This window comes from Pan paniscus, chromosome 5 (genome assembly GCF_029289425.2).
Source record: "Pan paniscus chromosome 5, NHGRI_mPanPan1-v2.0_pri, whole genome shotgun sequence".
Taxonomy (NCBI): Eukaryota; Metazoa; Chordata; class Mammalia; order Primates; family Hominidae; genus Pan; species Pan paniscus.
Window position 1 is genome coordinate 9420386 of NC_073254.2, and position 17271 is coordinate 9437656.

A 17271-nucleotide genomic window follows, 5' to 3' on the forward strand; every position below is an offset into this window, starting at 1 on the left:
CTACACCGCCATCTTTAAAAACATGGAAATATCTACACACTCATCTGTATAAACATGGAAATATCTACACCATCATCTGTATAAACATGGAAATATCTACACTGCCAGGAGCTCAAGAGCAGCCTGGGCAATACAGCAAGGCCTCATATCTACAAAAAAATAAGAAAAATTAGCTGGCCATGGTGGTGTGCACCTGTAGTCCCAGCTTCTTGGGAGTCTGAGTTGGGAGGATCCACGGAGCCCAGGAGTTTAAGGCTGCAGTGAGCTTGCATAACGACTGCACTCCAGCCTGGATGACAGAACAAGAACCTGTTTCAAAAAAGAAAAAAGAAAAAAAAAACCTAAAAACTAAAAACTGGATGTAGTTTGCTAGTAACTAAACAGCAAATTAATTTTAACATGCTTACATATCAACGATGTCTTTCTTCTTTGATCACAAACCTGCTCACTAAGAAGCTGCTGAAGTCCATGGTAGTGACAGGTACATGTCTGCATCCTTTTCCTGACCTGCATCTTCTTTGATTGTCCCCATCTGTGTCTCCGACTGGCACTGCCGAACCGTCTTGTTACCTGATCAATGTTGTACTGAACCGGACTGCTAACTGATCAATGTTGTTGAGCTCACTTCACAAAGCTGTACTTACAAGGTAGATTTCTGCCTGGAATAGCCATACTTACACTGTTTATATTCCTTACTCCTGACCCATCCAACGCAGCACAAGTTCTATTTATTGCCATAGAAACATAGGTCATTTGGAAACACCTCCTTCATTTCTATGGAATGTTCAAACATTTCTGACATTTTGGACTCTGTTCTAGCCTCTTGTTAAATATATCCAGAAAAGAGACAAAGCTTTATGGGGGGGCTATATGCACACATATGCAACAGAATAAGCTATCTAAATGCTTAAAAATACTTTCCATCTGTCACCGCACCTTAATAGGTAGACAGAAATTAAGTATGTGTATATCTGTCTGTATAGATACGTATAAATATATATCCCCAAAACAAAAACTCATTCTCTTACTTATACATAGGTAGAATATAGGTGAATATACATATACATTTATAGGTAGAACAAAAAAACCCTCAGCCTCTTTAGGGCCATGTGTTTTCTCTGAGTAATTGTCACAATTAATTAAAATACATGTGTATGCCTTTTTAGATAAATTTCATCAGACCAGTTTCTGTCTGGTTGGAAAATAATAACTGCCTATTTGCTAAGTGCCCCTGCCCCCATACTATGTTCCAGTGAACTAAAGACCTCTGGCAATCATAGATTTACAACTCAGCAAGATTACACAATTTATTGTTATTTATGACATCCAAGCTCTATCTTCTGTATTATATTCCACATTAGCATCTATCACTTTACATTTGGGAGATCCTGTCCAAAAAATGATTATGCCTCCTAACCAAACATTCAGCAGGGCTGCAGGAACAGGCCCCCTGAACAAACATCCTGCCAAAGTACTTTAAAGCACCGTGAGCTGCCACAGCTGTGCATTTTCAGATGACTCAGCAGATTAGCGTGGAGTCTCTTAGCCTCTGCTTGGTCTGTTCCTTTCAGTGATCTCTCACATGGACCAGTCCATTCGGTTTGAAAATCCTCATGAAATGAGCAGATTATGATCTGGCTTCAGTAAAAGGCCATGGGGTAGGCATGGAGGGGAGAGGGTTTGCTCTTAACACAGCCTGAGCTTCAGAAAGGTTTCAGATGGAAAAGCATGGCACTGACTCAGCTCATGCTTAACAGGAAATAATTCACAGACCACACCAAAAAAGCCCTTTATGTTGTGTGAAAGTCTATGCCGGAGCAGCTGCTGCCACCTCATGTACTGTGATAGAGTGTGCATGTGTGTGTTTGTGTGTGCATCAGTGTGACTATGCACACAAATGTGTGCTGGGAGGGGGAGGAGATCACACCTTCCACAGTCGCCACCTCAGCCTTAGCTAGCAGCGTGGAGAATTGCCAAAAGTCAAGAGGAAGCTGCACCAAAGCAACTGTGATCACCACATCAGCAGGCGCTTTCTGGTTAGTAAAGCTACTGGGACTAAAAAACACACACGATCTCATCCTTCTTTTATTTTAATCAGAGCAAACTATTTTTATAATAATTGTGTTATATGAATAAATAATTCATAATGCTGTAACCCATTATCACATTCAATCCTCCCAACAACCCTAGAAGATATGTAGACAAGTATTATTACTTTCCCTATTTTTATAAATGAGGAAATAAACCCCAGGAGGCTAGGCGACTTCCCCACGGTCATAGAAGTTGCAAAAAGTAGTATCATGATTCAAATCCAAAGCTTCTCCTTTTGTCTTTATCATTTTAATTTTGAAGGTAATGCATATGCATGTATGATCTTTTAAATCCAGAGATGTATATGGAATAGACAGGAAAAGGGACTCTCCTTCCCCATTATACACCCCCTCCACCCAAGCTATATACACTGTTGACTAGAGTATGTCCTTTCAATCCTATTTTCTATGCCTACATTATATACAGAAAAGCAGGATTACGTTACACACAATATTCCAGTCATTGCTGTTTTTCACCAACAAGCTATCATTCACATCTTTTTCATACTACATATAAATTTATATCTTTTATTTTAGTGGTGTATATTGTGCAGTTGTGTCATAAATTATGTACCTGTTCTCTGTTGAACATATAGATTTTTTCTGAGTTTTTCCTTAGCAAAATGCTGCAGTGAGTACCCTTGTACACAGATGTTTGTACATTTGTTCTAGAAAAATCTACAGTAAAGATTCTTAGATTAAGAGATTCCCAGGTTATTAGAAAACTACTCTATTAATTTAGATATATACTTCCAAATTGCCTGACCAAAAAGTTATGTCAATTTAACTTCTATGAACAGTATACAAACATGACAATTTTCCATCACCTACACCAACTCTGGGTAATTTCATCTTTTTTACAAGTTGATGGATTGTTTTAATTTATATTTCTCTGGTTATTAATAAGGTTGGCCACCTGTTCATGTGTTATTATTGATGATATTTGTATTGAATTGTTTGAATTTTCTTGATTTCAAAAAATGTTTTACATGTCATAGATATTAAATATTTGTTGTAAAACTCTCCTTCCAGTATTTTGTATGTGTTTGGTCAAGTAGAATAAACTCTCGTCCTCTGATTTCAGATTCCTTTCTCTTTCCATTAGAAATCCCTAAATGTAAAACTACATATTGATAGCTAAAAACCAGGATGTTTACTAGAGAAAAAGAATACAAAGGCAATAATTAAATATTATATTTATACAAAATACCTACTAGTACAAATTTAAAAAGAGAAAGTAAAAGTCAAATGCTTCTACGACTTCAGACTAAGAAAAAGAACTTTTGAGGTTGAATGTTCCTGAAATTTTTCTTTTCATACAACTACGGACATGACTTCAAAAGTTGATGTGACTAAAATTGGAAGATATGAAAGATATTTGAAGACTCAGAGAAGGTGGATTTTCATTTTAACAAGTCACATATATATTCTAGATATCCTCTTATTCGTAACTAAGAGAGTCAAATCAGATGAAAGAATCTAAAAATTTCCCTTTGACTGTGTTAAGTAGAAGTAGTAGAGGCATATTGGCCAAATCTTGAGTGTTTGCAAATTGACTCTTAAGGCTATAGGCTGGCACAGGTCATTGAAGCCCTAGCTTTTTATCTTTAATTTTAAAATCCCCAAACAATTTATACTAATTTTTCTTGTCCATTATTTCCAAATAATCTTGTTTAAATGTTATTACAGTGCTTGCTCATGTTACTGTTGTCTAACAGAAAGGTATCCGGGGCCTTAAAACTGAGAGGGTTAGGATTAATGATTCCAATACCTATGCTTGGACACCTCCAAAAGTGGGTTCCAACTTCTTGTCCTCAAGTCTGTATGGAAACTAGCAAACTTCCAGAGTTCACAAAAGGCTCAAAGAGAACAGATGTTTTATAGAAAATTCTTAGAGCAAGTTCCATGCATGATGTTGCTGATGCGTGTCTGCCTTTTCAATAAACATCACTATGCTTTATCACAAGAGTTAATAAAGCAGGTTAAAAATGCCATCTGGGTCTCTGGACACATTAAACAAAGCTTAAAATAACCACCCCAGCAACTGGGAGGACCCAGCTGTTCTCATAATCTGTCCCACTCCTTTTACTTCCCCATAAAAAGAGTGAATGAAGCCCACAGACTAAAAGCATCCAGAAGGAACTGACACAAACAGGGAGATAGATGGAGCCAAGGGCTCCTGTAAGTTTGCTATTGCTCACATAATAGATTTGCTCATTCCACAACCTGCGGATGGTGATTAAGAATGGGAAGCAGAAAGAGGGAAGAGAGAATCATAGAAGGGCTCATTCAAGTTTTCTAATGTATCACAAACCTGTCCTCCCTAATGTCTGGATCATAGCAGCCCATTCCATTCACCTATTCCGTAGTGAACTCCAATAGAAAATACAAAGCCATCACCACCCAGTTCTTTCTCCCTTCTAGAGATGAGATATTAGCCACCCAATCCCAGATTCTCAGATCCATTCCAGGAAAGAAGCCCTAGGTATTGAAGCACAGCTTTCCCTCCCTCCCTTCTTTCTTCCACCCCAAGATTTGTTCCCCATATAGTTCTAGTAAATGCAAAACCAAGTATATTCTCATTCTTTAGAGCAACCAGCTTTTCATGGCCAACTGGAATCAAATACAACCTGCACAAACATCTATCTGGAGGACACTCCCAAGGCTCCTACTGAGCCAGCCTTCTGCATACCACTGCATTTCAGCTTCCTAGTTCACAAGACACTGAGACATTCTTGAATTCTGCAAGGTGCACTGTGTGTTAATATCTTTGCTGCTCATCATGTGGCCAATAAAGGGCATGACTAGTCAACAAATAAATTTTCTCTTGGCTAAAACTTGCAACAAAACTGTAAGCTGTTTATCAAGGGGCCCACTACAGGTTATATTCAATATATACAGTCAAATCCTAACTATCTGAGATATATTCAGTTGACCATACACCTTTATATTTCAGTAACAAGGTCTTTACATTTCCCAGTGCTATCAAGGTTACAAAGTGCTTTCATATGCAGTGCTTCATCTGATTTCCAGGATAATTAAATGATCCTGTCATACCTGATTTTTAGATGAGGAAACAAGTGGTTTCTGGGTACTTCTAGAGGCTAACGCATCTGCCCTCCAACTTGTATGTGAAAACCAAAAACAAAATTCCAAGGCCCTTCAACCATCTGAATGGACTTTGACTCTTTTGGTCAATATATGGCAGAGCTAGGAAAAGAAAGTTAGTCTTCCAGCTGCTGATACAGGGTTTTTTCTGCCATACTCCATTACCTCCAAGGCTGAAGTCAAAAGAGGGTGTGGTTATCACATGAAAAAATCTGGTTTGGATTTCCCAAATGTGTATGTAGTATTTGGTGATTTACCTTAATTTAACCTACAGTTCTTTTGGGTTGTAACAGTCTGACTCCATTTTTGAAAACAAAACAAAATCGATTTTAAATGCTGAATTATAGATCTTTACTGTCCAGTATGGTAGCTACTAACCACTTATGGTTATTTGCATTTCTATTTTAATTAATTAAAATTAAGTAAAATGCAAAATTCAGTTCTTCAGTTGCTCTAGCCACATTTCAAGTGTTACAGTAGTCACATATGGCTAGTGGCTGGGACAATGCAGATTATAGAACAGTTCCATCATCAAAGAAACTTCTATTGAACAGTGCTAGTATATAATGTCATCTCCAGAGAAAGAAGACTTTAGAAAAAGTCAGAAACGGCCAGGCGCAGTGGCTCACACGTGTAATCCCAGCCCTTTGGGAGGCCAAGGCAGGCAGATCCCTTGAGGTCAGGAGTTCAAGACCAGCCTGGCCAACATGGTGAAACCCCGTCTCTAGTAAAAATACAAAAAATTAGCTAGGCGTGGTGGTGCATGCCTGTAACCCCAGCTACTCAGGAGGCTGAGTTGGGAGAATCACTGGAACCCAGGAGACAGAAGTTGTAGTGAGCCAAGATTGTGCCACTGCACTCTAGCCTGGGTGACAGAGCAAGACTCCATCTCAAAAAAAAAAAAAAGAAAAAGAAAATGTCAGAAACATCTTGAGGCAGGCATAGTGCTGTCATCTGTCCAATATTGAAGATGATTTAAGAATAAGAAAGAAGAAGAGAACAAAGAAGAGAAAAAGAAGTTGCCTTAGGTGTACCTACCCAGAAAAGGACAAGGGCATTCTTGTAGTCATTGTGTTGTATTTTAGCTCCTAAACTTTTTAAGAGATTAGAATAATTTGACACATAGAAGATCTAAACCACTGAAGAGGCTCTGAAGCAGATAAAAGTAGAAAGAAAATAAAAAACTAATTAGGTACAAACTAAGCTTAACCACAATTCGTTTAAACGATACTATTTACTCTTCACATGATTGGTTTTTCTTTTGCTTTATAGTATGACATAGTTTATATCATTAAAGGGGAATTAAAATATTTCTGGGAATTTTTAAAAGTAAGTTCACACAGCCACATAGAAACTACAGAAACAGATAAAACCTATCTTCTCATTTATTCCCTAATCCATTCAAATTAAATATAAAAATCCAAGCAGCCACAGTGATATTCAAAAAAGCAAAAGTGAGACAAAACAAAATTCATTTGTCACCTGTGGAGGTAGTTAGCTCACCTAATCTTCACTCCAAACACCAGTAATTTTTAAAAGACAGAAATAAACATATGTTCTGCCTTCCCGGAAGGAACTATGTTTCAGGGTAGCCAAATAACCCAGTTGTGAAGAAAATGGTCTGCTTATAGAAAAATGCCAGCTAAAGCATGTAGATAGAATTAGAGAATTAGAAATTCACCATTTTGAAACCCCTAATGAAATAATCAACTCAAGCAAGGATCATTAATAAATGCTAAAACAATCAAGTAACTATTGATACAGAATATAACTGAATATACACATGGTACAAAGTTCACGTCACAGACTACTGGCTTGACCCAAGGGGGAATATAGCAGAGGAGATAGGCAGTGATCACCCTAACCTTGCGATCATCTCACCATCACTAATGATGGGATGTGAATACACATTATTGCCTATGAAATAGTCTTTAAAAAAAGAAGTTGAACCTGAATCTAACTAAACTTTGCAATGGGCTGAACGTGTATGTCTTCCCAAAATTAATATGTTGACATCCTAACCCCAAAGGTGCTGGTATTAAAAGGTGGGGCCTTTAGGGGGTCATTAGATCATAAGGACAGAGGCTTCATGATTGGAATTAGTGCCCTTATAAAAGAGGCCCCAGAGAGCTAGCTAGTCTCTCCCACTATGTGAGGGCCCAGCAAGAAGGCCAATCTATGAACCAGAAAGTTGGTCCTAACCAGATATCAAAACCACATGCTCCTTGATTTTAAACTTGCTAGCCTCTAGGACTGTGAGAAATAAATTTCTGTTCTTTATAAGTCATCCAGTTTTTGGTATTTTGTTATAGCAGGCCTAAAAGCCTTTAGAACTAACTTCCAGTTAACCAGGAAAAAACAGAGTGAAAAGTTAAATGACACCATAAAAAGCAACCAGAAAATTCCAGAAGGGGAAATATTCTACAGGACAACTGACTAGTTTTTCAACAAGTCAATTTCACTAAATAAATTCATAAACAAAGAGTATGGGTATTTTCCAGGTTAAAAAAGTCTTGAGCTAAATAATCAAATGCAATGAGTATCCCTTCATTAGAAGAAACTAATTTGAACAAACCAGCCACAAAAGATATTTCAGGGAGACCAAGCTGGAAGGTTCACTTGAGGCCAGGAGTTTGAGACCAGCCTGGGCAACGTAGTAAGACCTCCATCTCTACAAAAACAATAAATTAGCTGGGCATGGTGGTGTGCACCTATAGTCCTAGCTACTCAGGAAGCTGAGGCAGGAAGATCACTTGAGCCCAGGAGTTTGAGGCTGCAATGAGCTATGATTGTTTCACTGCACTTCAGGCTGTGTGAAAGAGCAAGACTTTGTCTCAAAAAATAAAAGGACATTTCATAATAATTGAGGAAATCTGAATGTGGACTGGGTAATAAATGATATAAAAAAGCCATTTTTTATTTTGTTTGAAAAGATGATTTTGTAACTATACAGGAAAATGTTCTTCTTTTTTAGAAATCTGTACTAAAGAATTTAGGGGTAAAATATCATTTTCTTTAATATACTTTCAAACACAAGCAAAAAATAGTCATGACACAAATATAGCAAAATGTTTACAATCTATGTTCTATGCTTGCCTGTGAGTGCCATTAATCTCATCTCTCTGCTTTTCTGAAAGTTTGAAAATTTCAAAGTTTTATAATAAATTTTTTTACATCCCATAATTTTATAATAATTTTTTTAAAGTTTGAAGCAAATCAACAACTATAGCTTCAAAAATATCCTGACCCACAATAAACATTGAACAGGGTATATTTCTCCCATTTCCTAAAAAAGTTGGCCCAGGAAGGAGTATGAGAGCTGCCATAGCTCTCCCAAGGCTCATTATTCTCCATCACTCCATGGGAAATCCCAAAATAAATTTTTTAAAAAGTTGTTTAAATTTATAATGTTTTAGATTCTATAATAATTTTATAATAAAATAATTGTAAAATGTTTTTGATTTTATAATTTATAAAAATTTTTATACATGTTTATGTTTGAAATGTCTATTTCAAACTTTATGAGATATTAAAATATAAGTAATATAGTTCATCATTTTAGAAATGCCATGCTTTTCTTCTCCAGCAATTACAAAATCAAAGAGTAACTGTAGTTTTTCCTAGAACATTGCTTTGTAGGCTGGGCATGGTGGTTCATGACACTTTAGGAGGCCAAGGCAGGCAGATCTCTTGAGATCAGGAGTTTGAGACTAGACTGGGCAACACAGAGAAACCCTATGAGTAGTAAAAACACAAAAATCAGCTGTGCGTAGAGGCGTGCACCTATAGCCCCAGCTACTCAGGAGGCTGAGGTGGGAAGATCACCTGAATCTGGGGAGGTCAAGGCTACAGTGAGCCAAGACTGTACCATTGCACTCCAGCCTGGGCAACAAAGTGAGACCCTGTGTCAAAAATAAAAAATGAAATTTAATTTAAAAAAAGAAAATTGCTTTGTAAAATTAACTTTTTCAATCAAAACCAAGATTTTTCAGATATAGAGAATGCAGCCCACTGGTCAGATTTCTCAGTTCAAATAGAATAAATTCTAGTTTCCTATTTTTCTAGCCTGCTTATGATTATCCAATAGGATATCAAAAAAGACCAAAGCCTTTGGGATCCATGTTCAGTATTCCTGAGTCTAACTCAGGATGCCAAATCAGGAGACAAGCACATTCTCATCAATTTTCAATCATTCGAGACCAATTTTGCTTATAATTATCCAGTTCTTTTAGACCACCTTTCTCCTGAAGCCAGCCTTATGGCTATTCACTTCACTTTAGCATAAGCCCCCAAGAAGGTGAACAAAATGAGGAAACGATTGGTTAAAGTTGGCATTTGAAATTCTGAAACATGTCCACCATTCCCTTCACCCATGCCCGCCCCTCTTAGAAGTAGTACTTTCAGATTATTTAAGAGTCGATGCTTCTATGTGGATTTTGTCGTCTGTCCTTTATAACAGCTAGTAGGTTTAATTTGACTCTATTTTAAGCATATATTGACCTATGCTAATTATCTGTTAAAATAAATTCCACTCTTAGAGTTAATAAAGTGTGTTTGTCATGGAAGACCCATTGAAGTAAGAAGCTGAGGAGCCCTTATGGTAAAGTGGGACAAGAAATAATAAGACATAATAATTTTCCCATGCAAATCAACAACCGTAGCTTCAAAAATATCTTGACCCACAACAAGTATTGGACAGGCCATGTTTCTCTCACTCCCTAAAAAATTGGCTCGGGAAGGAGTATGAGAGCTCCCATAGCTCTCCCAAGGCTCATTATTCTCCATCACTCCACAGGAACAGCCTGTCAGAGAAGAGTGAAAGACCATTTGTCAACCTCTCTTCAACTCCCTGATTCTAGCCAAACTTCATCAATCTCAAGTGAGGAGCCAGAGAGAAATCAAACCCCATATATCCAGCATCATTGTCTACTGGAGTCAAAAATCACAATTCCACTACCCACCCCAACACCATTGGCCCTGTTTCTCCCAATTGCTTTTTATTGTGTTTTTTAAAAATCCTCTTTCCCCATCCCTGCAACACCGAGAAGGAGGAATTATAGTAGATAAATATGAAGCATGGAGATCCTTTAAAAATGTTTTTAATAATAAATGAGAAAATGAAAAGGAGAGGGTTGGGAAGGAAGGAGGGAATTCAAATGCCAGGGAATTGTTCAGTTTCGGTTTTAAAGATGTTAACACTCATTTATACATCTGCAAGACACTCCCCTTAAAGAAAAGTTCTATGAGTGTGGGTCTGGTTGCATGAATAAGGATAAAATTACTTTTTTAGACGATGTTTCCCACATATCATTCAGAGACCCCTGAAGTTAGGTATCCCTCTTGTAGATGTCCTTGAGATGCTGCTGGACCTGGGAAAGAGGAAACTGGGATACGGGTCTATGCCAAAAGGTGCTTCTAGTTATAGGACAGAGAGGAAAGGGGCAGAGGGAGAAAAACCCGAAGTCTGAGAATCTGGATTGCAGAAGACTACCGAGGTCGTGGGAGAAGGGAGAGAAAACAAGGATGAAAAGCGAAGGGGGAAGAGGCATGAAATGTTGTCAAATGTCAAAAGGCATTTGGAGAGAAGTTGGGAATTGCATTAAGAAAACCACTGCAAATCTCATTTCAGACCATTTAGAGATATGCCCCCTGGGAACTGCGAGCTCAGGCTGTTTAGCATCAAACAAATGGATCCACTCCATCCCTACCCTAATTAAATAAAACATTCAGTAATTCCACTGGGTTAAAGAACCAAAATATTAAAAACCTTCAGGGCCTACTCTTGCCAAATATGTCAGGGATCGTGTGTGTGTGTGTGTGTGTGTGTGTGTGTGTGTGTTCTGAGACACCACTACTGTTAAATAGGCAGAGCTAAGACTTAGGGGACTTACAGATTATTGCAAAAGGCACAGGGCAGAGGGACTATGTTGTGAGCCTGGGAAAGAAGTTTGTGTGGGGACTGTGGGCAGTGAACGCGTTGGGAACAATATGGAAAACTGGTAGCTGCCTTGGAATCTACAGGGCCGGGTAAGAGAATGTCCGAAAGAAAAATGAGCAGGTGCTGGATGTGTGCAGAGTCGGAGAAGGGTCCAGGGCGCCCGGAGTGGCTCCAGGAACGACGGACACCCCTCAAGGCTTTTGGGGGCGGTGGGTACTAATAGAACCCAGTGTCCGGGGTGCGCCGGGGAGGCTGCAAGCACGGCGGGAGTGGGGCGCTGGAGGGTGAGGACGCGGGAGTGAGGAAGCAAAGCTGGGGCCGGGCAGGGGCCTCCCAGCTGGGCCCGGAGGCAGCAGGGGGACAAGGGCTAGGAGAGGGCATGGCAGCAGCGTGGCGGGAAGCGACGGACATCCGGACACTCACTCCGTTGGCCGCGGCCATCTGCCCCACGATCTCGATGGCCGTCCTGCTAAAGTACCTGCCATCGCTGCCCACCACCATGGTGCAGCCCCGACGGTCGCGCAGGTCGATGGACGACAGCACGCTCTGGATGAATTTGGGCAGGTAGTTGCACTGGCCCTCGAAGATGCTGGTAGGTTGCCGCAGACCCCCGCCGCCGGCCGGCCGTGAGTCCTCGTAGGGCACGGTGGGCACTGGCAGCACCGGGATGGGGCTCCCCTCCGTGGTGCCTCCTGGCCGGTCCTGCTGCGGCTCCCGGGGCCGGAGGGAATCTGCAGCCTGCCGGGGGCCTCCACCAGCCTGGCCGCGTGCCGGGACTCCGCCTCGCGCCCGGGCCCCCTCTCCGGCAGGTCGGCACCCTGCGCCCTGCGCCAGCCCCCCTGGGGACCGCCCGCCCCTCCTCTCCACGCGGCCGCTCGCTGACTCCCTAGGCGGAGATTGCTTCTGCCTTCCTGTAAAGTTTTCTCCCGCCCACCTTCTCTGCTGCCAGACCGCCCGAGGTGCCCTAAGTTTCTCCCCAAGTTGGACTCACTTTCGGGGTGTCCCAAAAGCCTGATTCCAGGGCCTGCTAGCTCGACCCCGGTGACGCCTGCACCCGCGCGTGGCCCCAGCCTTCACGCGCGATCGCCGCCCTCCGGGGCACACCCTCTGCCAGAAAACAGCCGGCGGGCGGCGAGACTTTGGGCAGAGTCCGGGTTCCTCTCCAGCGCCAGGCCCGTCTCCCTGTCTCCCTGGGAGTGCGCAGCCTACACGCACCAGTTTCTCTTTAGAACAAGCATGGGGAGGGATTTGGGAGGGGGCTGAAACCTTTTGCCATCAGCGAACAGCCTCAGCCAAAAATAACCCTGGAAAGGCGAGCTAAGAATGGTTATCTCCTGCCAGCACTGAAATCGGAGGCTGGGCGCTGCGTGTGGGGTGTGTGTGTGTGTGTGTACCCTCCCACCCCGACCATTTGTTGAAGGGAATCACCACTGTCAGACTTCAATCCAACAGGACCCATTCGAGCCATCCACACTTTCCCCAGCCTCCTCCAAAACAGCACACTTTCCGGTATGGACAATTCTTTTTTTTTTTTTTTTTCACTTGTTTGTTTGTTGTGGTGGTTGCAACAGCAGCAACACAGACGACACATATTTCCCTATTCTTCTCGCCCTTCTCACCCTCCCTACCCAGCTCCTGCCTTAGAAACAGTCTTGGCCTACACTGTATCAGTCCACACTGCCTGAACTCTTCCCTGAATTAATCGTTTTCAATAGGAGGGGGCTAAATCCCTTATTAATGCCCTACCAGGAGTGAATGAATAAAGCCAAGTTAAAGGGGAACTGGGTACCACATACTGTGCTAGGTTCCTTTGCATGTATCCTTTCATTCTGCTGGAGCTAAAGATGTTCTGCCTCCTCTCCATAAAACGCACCCAAACTCCAAAACCAGGAAATTCTCCATAGAAAATAGGAGTGAAGAGAGTAAAGACTAACAGGATAAACCCCAAAGCAGGAAGAAAGTTTTGTCTCCCATTTCGCTCAAGGAATTTTTGGACCCACCAAGGCTACTGTCCTGAAAGATCCTGCTGCTTCTCCTTCCCCAAATATTGTCCACTTCCTGAGAGTAAGGCTGACTTGCCACAGGCTTATAAAGTGTTTGGTCACAGTAAGACAACTGTGAGTAATAACACACATTGTATACTGTTTTGCAATTGATAAAAGGCTTTGCATCTGTTTTTTCTTTGGAGGCTGAAGAAAAGAAGAATGGTATTCACGCAGTTCCCATTTTACAGATGAAAACAAGAGGACTTTTTCTGTGAAGTCAGGGAAGTGGTTACAATGGTACTTTCTGCCTGTCTGAATTATATATTGCCCCTCACCTTTCTATTAATAACATTGAAGTGTGATGGGACAACCACTGAAGCCGTCAGTTGAAATCTGCTGGGACTTTTTAGCCATTCTCTTCAACATAAAGAATGGGTGTTTTTGGAGGGGGTGAGAGGAATGGGGAAATGTTGTCAAAGAGTACAATGTTTTAGTTGAGACAGGAAGAATACATTTTGTTGAGATCTACAGCACAGCATGGTGACTGTAGTTAACAATGAAGTATTGTGTATTTCAAAATTGCTAAGACAATAAATTTCAAATGTTCTCACCACAAAAAAGATAGGTTTTGAGGTGATGAATCTATTAATTCTCTGGATTTAATTATTCCACAATGTATACATATATCATAACATCACATTATACCTCCGTAAATACATACAATTTTAATTTGTCAATTAACATTTTTTAAAAGAATAGTGTGGCCAGTTGGGGAGGTAGTTTTTTTTTTTTTTTCCTCTAGTCTCTACTCAGTCTCCAAGATCCCATTCCCCATAAAGTTCCTGTCACCCAGGTGGAGTGCAGTGGCACAATCATGGCTCACTGCTCCCTCTCCCTCTTGGGCTCAAGCGATCCTCCCGCCTACAGGTACATGCCACCACGCCCAGCTAATTTTTGTAGTTTTTGTAGACATGGGGTTTCACCATGTTGCCTAGGCTGGTCTCGAACTCCTCAGCTCAATCAATCTGCCCACTTTAGCCTCCCACAGTGTTGGGATTACAGGTGGGAGCCACCAAGCCCAACCCATAAAGTTCCTAACTTTTTATCTCCCTGGGAGTGCACAGCCTACACACACCAGTTTCTCTTTAGAACATACTTAAGAGTCTTGGCTTAGCATCCAACAGACAGAACTTTAACACTTCTACGGATCTGTGCACCTGTCTATGGTGTGGGGTTTTTAAGATCTCTTTCTAATGACACTTTATTTTGCAAAGTAGGACAGTTTCATTCCCAGAAGTGCAGGTATGGTAAATCCTTTGTTCCAGTAACGAAGAAAATGATCCAAACCCTAAGCCTCAGAGAAGCCCAGAAACCCTCCAGGCCTCCATCTCTCTGCTCCTAGCACCTGCCTCTCTCTTGACATCAACATCATTCTCCCCTCTCACAGCCCAGCTCCTTCCACAGACCCAGGGATTAGGCACCAGCACCTCAGACTAGATTTTAGAGAATTACCATTCAAGAGGCAATCCTCTTCCCTTGGTTCCAATTTCAAGGTTCTCAAAGACTGGAACAGGGCTAGTTTGAGGCAATGTGCCCCATCGCATAGCCAGAAAGAACCTTACAGTGAAAAGGAAAACAATTCTTCCAAAGTAAGGAGGTGCTGATCCCAGAGGGAGGACAGATGGGCAACCAAACAGTAACCGGGCCACCACATGCTTCACACTCACTGATCAAGGATTTCTAAAACCACTTTTCTTTTCTCTGAATTTACAGAGGACTTTGTATCACTCATAAAGGAATGTCTTATAGGCTGATAACACCTTTCTATTCATGCTTATACATGACATTTAGGCTAGGATAATTTCCTAACCTCAGTGTCCTCACTATAAGATGGGAATTATTATAATCCCTACCTCATAAATTGTTGGGAGGATTAAAATACTTAGTAAAGTGCCTGACTAATAGAAAGGCATTCAATAAATGTTAGCTATTCATGGTGTCATCATCATTATATTTACCATTATTACTAATCTCCTGTATTGCAAGAATTACAGTTTATATTTTTGTAGACCATCACTGTAGCTAAAGGGTCTTTGGGCCATAGGTGATATTCCATAAAGGTTGGTTAAATTGATCTGTGGTTTTTGACTATGGAAACTCAGAACTCCCTCAAAATGTACAAAACAGATTTACCTGCTAAATAAATCTCTTCGAAGCTGACCCCAGGTTTAATTGAATTAATTCCAATGAATTTGTCACAATGATGGAGAAAGGAAACTTAGAGGGCCCCACAGTTGTTTGCTGGTAAAATGAGAAGTTTGGATTAGATCAATGTTTCCCAAAATATTTTCCTCAGAATGTTAGTGCCCCTCGAATCCTGCACAAAGCAAGAGTTTCATGACCAAGTAGCTTTTAAAACTCCTGTACACTCTACTCCCATTCTTCACAATGCACACTTTCATATTAAAAGTTCTGAGAGGTCCTCAACAGAAGACATCACTTAACTTTTTTTTTTTTTTAAGACAGATTCTCACTCTGTCACCCAGGCTGGAGTACAGTGGCCACCACCCTGGCCTAAAATTTTTTTAACCTGGTACTTCCCAATCTAAACTCACAGGGACCAGTTTTCTTAATGAAAGAGAATCAGACTAGCTTGTAACCATAGCTGGTGACACTCCCCTGCCCCATTCCTTGTATGGAATTTTCCTGATTCTCAAGGGCTGGTCACTCCTTTGCACTGAGCTCAAAGCTTCTCTGTAGCATGGGTCACAATGAATGGTAGCCCTGATAGCCTAGAGTAGCCTTTCAGCCTTCTCTGAGCCTCTAAAGACTGAGGATCCTTGGCATGAAATGGAGCAACTGATATACCCTTGCTTCCCCTGGGGACTCTCTTGCTGTCAAAAAGGAATCAGCCATCATCTCCATCTAGAGAATATACTATCTGACTCAGCTTGACCAGCCTGTCCCAAAATGAGAATCTGGGTAAAATAAGCATTGAAACACTTCATTCCTTGTAGATTCACAAAACATATTAGCATATTAAAGACTATGAAGTTCTGCAGGAAAAAAAAAACCTATTTAACTTTAATCCAACATTGCCAAGTTTTATTTGACCATGGAAGATTTTTCCAAAACACTTACAAACAGATCAAGGACATTAATCTTTCATGAAACACTAGATCCCCAGGGTCCTCTCCAGCTACATCATTCTGTGATTTTCTTTTTTATTTATGATGCATTAAAAGATTAATCTCTATCAGACTTCCATTTAGAAATTCACCAGAATGTGCAAAGGCAGCAGGTAAAATTGCTGAAGGGTATTATAAAAATACCCTCCAGTGATTTTTGAAACTTAAACTGAAATATTTATATAACTATATATTTCAGTTTGTATATTATATATATATGTATATACACACATATATATGTGTGTATATACGTATATACACACATATATGTGTGTATATATATTGGTGTATGTATATCTATATCTATGTATATATGGCATTATATCCATTTTACAGATGCAGAAACTGAGCTTTAGAGGGGGTGAGCAATTGGTCCAAAGCCACACAGCACACAGGTAGTCATTAATAAAGGTAAAAACAAGAGTTGAAGCCTGAGGTGTAAGGACACAGAGACAAGTACACAAATGTTTACAAGTTACACATATGACACGTGCCTTTAACATGAATTTCTTGAACATTCATTTAGAGGCCTTACAATGAAGACATCAGAGTGGCAGCAAGTTCTGTTGGAATCAGGGGAGCGTGTTCTTCTATAATCCCCTGGCTAACAGGAAAGCACACTGATTTGGCCCATGGTAGTTATACACTCCCATTGAGTCAGGGGCCACTTCTATGCACACAGGAGGTGCTAAAAATATGCTGTTGACTCATTGCCTCTAAGAGCAGAAGAAATGCCAAAAGTATAGGACAAGAGGCAGAAAAGCACACGGAAAAATGTCGTAGGGCAGTCCTCTGAGGAAGTGTTAGATCCCTTTGAAATCTGTCCAAACACTTTCTTGTGCTGGGGAAAGTCAATTCCATATTTCAAGCAACCCCACATGTCATACGAGTATCTTGTACGTGTTTGTGTACTCGTGTCTGTGAACTTACATCTCAGACTTCAACTTCTCGCTCCCCACCCT